This window comes from Dipodomys merriami, unplaced genomic scaffold, assembly GCF_024711535.1.
Source record: "Dipodomys merriami isolate MVZ:Mamm:240054 unplaced genomic scaffold, mDipMer1.0.p SCAF_1222, whole genome shotgun sequence".
NCBI lineage: Eukaryota > Metazoa > Chordata > Mammalia > Rodentia > Heteromyidae > Dipodomys > Dipodomys merriami.
In genome coordinates this window covers 84,985-90,442 of record NW_027202519.1, presented here as the reverse complement: position 1 = coordinate 90,442, position 5,458 = coordinate 84,985, and the positions used below count along the sequence as shown (strand labels likewise).

The 5,458-nt window shown below is 34.2% G+C and overlaps 1 non-coding gene across 1 annotated transcript; it reads right to left on the bottom strand.

Annotated features, from left to right (window-relative positions):
- Positions 1-4,804: 4,804 nt before the first annotated feature.
- LOC138823762 (U6 spliceosomal RNA) lies at positions 4,805-4,910 on the bottom strand. Its single transcript, XR_011370904.1, has one exon. It is a non-coding gene; the product is annotated as a U6 spliceosomal RNA (small nuclear RNA).
- Between the last annotated feature and the right edge of the window lie 548 nt (positions 4,911-5,458).

Here is a 5,458-nt window from a genome sequence, read left to right as displayed (position 1 = left end):
GATGTACACAATAATGCTCCCTATTACCCAGTAATCCCACTTCTGGGCATATAACCAGGTGATCACAAACAAGGCCACAGTAAAGCTACTACTGTGTATCACAGTAATATTTACCAAATCACTCACTCACACACACACACACACACACACACACACACACACACACACACACACACACAAACACCGGTGGAAAACTATGCTTCCATCACAAAGAATGTGACCACCTCATTTGTAAGGAAATGGAAGATCTTGGAAAAAATCATATTAAGTGAAGTAAACCAGACTTAAAGAAACATAGGTCCCATGGTTTCCCTGATTTGAAATAATTAGTTTACATCAAGGATTTTAATTTGACATTTTGTTCTATGTTGAGCGTGCAACATTATTGCTATATTGTTTGCTATTATTTCTGCAAATAGGCAGGTATACTTAAAGATTTACATTCATCTTATCCATTATTGAAGGAAGAACAACTAAAAGTGTAACCACTACTAGGAAGAACAACTCCTACTTACTTAGCTTCATTCCTATGTAAGGCCAATGTTGTCCCCTGTATTCTCATGTTGTACATTACAACTCAATACCTGGTCATAATATATACCTAATATCTTATGCATTGTGAACTAACTGCCCCAGAAGTTCCACTTTGCTTTACTTTAAAAAAATTCTGTCTTAAAGTTTGAGGATTTGTGTGTGTGTGTGTGTGTGTGTGTGTGTGTTTGTGTGTGTGTATGTGTGTGTGCGTTTACAAAGATCAGAACATAACATTTTTCTTCATTTCAAATACATATTTCAGGTCATTGTAAGTTGTGGCTAATGGGAGCAGTCTCTTGTTATTTTAAGGATGAAACAGAAAAAATATGTGTACATGTACCACAGTTGCTTTATTAGTGTAGTTGAACACTGAACTTCGATTTATATCTTGGCTGTTGTTGTGAATAATGTGAATAACAATGAACTACAGATATATTTACGAGTTACCCAGAGAGAAATAACATGATTGGTGGGTCAGATGATACTTCAACTATGATTTCTTTAGAAAACTGCATACTACTTTCTACAAGGAAAATAATAACCTGTATTTTGACCAAGAGTGTAGAAAATTTCCTTTTCTTTACACTCTCACCAACATTATTACCTTTTATTCAAAAGGGAATAAAGGGCAAGTTTTTACTATCTTCAGTATACCAGACAGGCTTAAGACTGAAATCCAACCTCCTAAATGCTTGGAATTACAAAACTTTACCACCACACCTGGTTCCTTTGATTTTTTTTTGATAAGAGTTATAATAGTTATAAAGTAGTATCATAGTAATTTTGAATTACATTTCTCTAATGAATTCTGCTCACAAAGCATTAAGCCAGCACAGAAGTTTTATTAAACACTACTGTGTAAACCCACTGGTGATATAGAGGGGTTTATGGAAAACATGTCTATTCGAACTTTTGTCCATTTTAATCAAGTTTCTTATTAATCTCATCTTTAATCTCTCTATACAAAAATAATTAATTCAAGGTAGTAAAAAGGAAAAAAATTAAGCAACGGTTAACACTTTTCAATTTTCAATAATATGATATTGCTTAAATCATTTTCTGTTAATGCTTGAGACTATATAACAATTTAGTTAGACTTTTTACATAGCTATATGTATTTTATTTATTTTACATTGATTTCTCTTTCCAAAGCCTGCGTGTCTAAGTTTGGTTTCTTTCATTCTTAAGTAGTTCAGATTTCAAACTGAAGAATAAATGGAAGTAAACAAACAAAAACATACAGTTCCTCTCAGCTTATAATGCCTCTACAAGAATGAGAAAAGAGTTCATCATTCTAAGGACTCTTAATACTTAAGATAACATTTGCTATAATGCTAATGTTATTACCATTTTAGTGTTGGGAAAAATTGTAATTAAAGGCACTAAGTGCATGACCCAAGACACACAGTGAGGAAGAAATTGAGTCAAAATTTCCAAAAGTCTTTCAGCAATACACAAAAACTAGATAAATTCTCTCTATTCTCTGATACTCTCAATTCAATATTCATATTGTCCAAGAAATAATACCGTAGCAATTATTGCCCATGGTGATTGTTTTCTGTTACATTTTGCCTTCAACACAGACTGCGTTGGTGATACTGGGTTATCATACACAGAGCTGAGCTTATAAATTATGGTCCAAAGAGAGGCAAATTTCTTCTGTCCCATAGTTCCAGTATCGTTTTTAAAAAGTACTAAATATTTTAAATATCATCACTTATTGTATTTTCAGAATTAAAGAATGAAAAAAAATCACATATCACCAATCCAAAACGCTTTAAAACTAGGAGATGATAAAACAGGCCTCTGTGAAGTAAACTTTCTTCTACGTATAAAATTATTCTGACAGCCTTGTGGTTTGTCACACCTGTAATCCTAACTACTCGGGATACCTACTCAGGAGCCTGAGATCTGGGGATAACATTTGGAAGCCAATCAGGGCAAACTAAATTCATGAGATTATTTTTCAGAAATTTTAATGAACTAGCAAAGGGCCAGGAACGGAGATGTAGTTCATATAGTAGCTCACCAATCGAGAGAGAAAGACGTAGCGAGACCTTGAAGCCCTGATTTCAGTCTCTGAGCATGCCAACACGCAGGAATGCACACACACTCACTTTTCCAAAATATCTTCATATCAGTGTTTTGCATTGATTTCTTTGTTAATGATATTATATGGGTAAAAGAGGCAAAATAATCTCTTCCATCTCAAAACGTTTTTATACATTTTTGTTGTAAAAATAATGTACAGAGCGTTTACAGTTACATGAGCAAAGTAATAAGTACATTTCCTATCAAGCATTGCTAACTCCTCCTTTGTTTTTCCTCCACAATTCCTTCCCTTCCACCTCCACAAGTACACTCCTCACGCCCACAAGCTCCACCCAATGTCCCCAGCCTAAATTGTAAAGTTCGTTTTTCAAAATAATATCTTGTGCATCTATTGTTATACAATGGGTCAAACTGTATTCCTATTTAAGCATGCTGTTTTCTCCTTTTCCCTCCCTAAATCAGAGAAGTGTATATAAAAGATGCAAGTGCACCAACGTCAAATAAAGTGAAAACGGGGTTTATACTGTTGGGGAGAAACGTATAAAAACAAAAAAAAATCACGTCATACATTATAAATATGTGAGAAACAACAGCAAGAAAGAAAAAAACGTCTTGTGTCCCGATCTTGGGGATCATTTAGCTTAACATCAACTTATCTATTCATATACACATAGCTTTACAACTTTTCTGCTTATCCCAGACATATACTAGTTATTGCAAATAAGGGATACCATGGGACCTATGTTTTTTTGGACTTGGCTTGCATCAGTTAATATAATTTTTTCCAAGTCTTTCCATTTCCTAACAAATTGGGCGATGACATTCTTTCTGATGGAGGCATAGAATATATATATATATATATATATATATATATATATATATATATATATATATATATATATATAGTATATGTGTGTGTGTACACACATACACACAGAGCATTTTCCTTTTTTGTTTTTTAGAGCAACTTAGTTTTGCACCTTCATCATTTTTTCAAATATTTTTATTGTGATTAAGTGGTTACATAATTTCCCAAATTTAGCAATATTGTGGGATAGTGATGCTTAGTTAAAGTCACAAACATATTCTAACTTTGATGGAGCAAATTGTCTATCATAGTCTACAACATTTATGAGTTCTATGAGCTTTGCAATAGAGTTATTTCTTCCATATGTATACTTTTTTGTTTTGAAATATGTATATTTCTTTTTTTCCCATAGCGTCAGCTATTCCCTCTTTCCCATTTGTTCCCTCCTTCTCTTCAATGACATTGATTTGCTTAGTTCATTTTGGTCAATGTCCAGTGCAGCTGATGGATCCCACTGTTGCATGTTTTTCCCTGATTCCCTCTAGTTCTTTGTCGTCCTCCTGGTTTTCCTTCAGTATACAAATATGATCAGCAGAATGGGGTTATTTAGTAGTAATTCAACCAGATGAGTGGAAGTCCTTGGTTTCTTAAGTGTTGTTAATTTTGTCGTATCACCTTACATTTTGCATTTAACATCCATTTATCACCGAGAAAATGTGCTGTTTGTCTCTTTGCTTTTGGCTTACCTTGCTCAACATGATTTCCTGTAGCTTGATTGATTTCCCTGCTAATGCCATTATTTTGTCCTTTCTAATGGCAGGAATATATTCCATTGTGTTCCACAGTTTTTGGATCCATTCATCTCTGGTGGGACATATGAGTTGTTTTCATATCCTGGCTATTGTGAACAGTGCTGCAATAAACATGGAGGTGCATGTTTCTTTGAATATTGCTACCTGTTGTTCAGGATAGATGCCTAGAAGTGGTATGAGTGGGCCATAAGGAAGGTCAATATTTAGCTTTCTGAGGACTCACCAGACTGCTTTCCAAAGTGGTTGTGTAAGTGTACATTCACACACACACACACACACACACACACACACACACACACACACACACACACACACTCACAACGTTTTCTTGATCCATTCTTCTACTGAGGGGCATCGGGGTTGGTTCCATATCTTACCTATGGCAAATAATGCTACATTAAACATTGTTGTGGTGGTAGTTTTAGTGTGGACTTGTTTATGATCATTTGGGTGAATGCCCAAAAGTGGGATTGCAGTGTAATAGGGGAGCTCTATGTGGAGTCTTTTGAGGAACCTCCAAACTGCTTTCCAAAGTGGATGAACAAGTTTACACTCCCACCAAGAATGCAGTAGGATCCTTTCCAGCATCTGTTGTTGTAAAAATATGGAACGATTCACTAATTTGCGTGTCATCCTTGGGCAGGGACCATGCTGAACTTCTCTGTATGTTCCAATTTTAGTGTATGTGCAGCCAAATTGAGCACAGAACAATTTTTATATATAAAGAGTAATTAATTTTCTTAAACTAGACAATTAAACAAAAAGTAAGTTCAAAAGAATTGTGAAATTTTAGAACCATGTATTTCTTATGTAAGCACACATTTAAGAATAAAGTCAAGGTTGACATGCCAAAAACAAAATAATTCCAGATATTTGTTGTTCATGAGATGTGTAGGAGGAGGAATTCAATTATTCTACACAAGGCACCTGTCATAATGTTCATTGCAGCAAATGTTAAAGTTTGTTAAAAGTTTTAATATTTTAAGTATGTTTAATTTTGGGATTTGCTTATATATGACAAAATTAAGACTGGTGGCAGGTCTTAAAATTTTTTGATAAAGTATATAATATTTCTGGTAGCATGTACTTGTAAGTATGTACATTTCAGAGTTTATAGAAACTTTACTAATGAGAAGGTGCAACGACTGTGTAAAGAAGCAGAGTGAAGAGTTAAGATTTTAAGTACAGAGTTTCTGTTAAATCTTTAGGGCTCCCTTACATTATATGTTAGTGATGAACAAATATTGATATA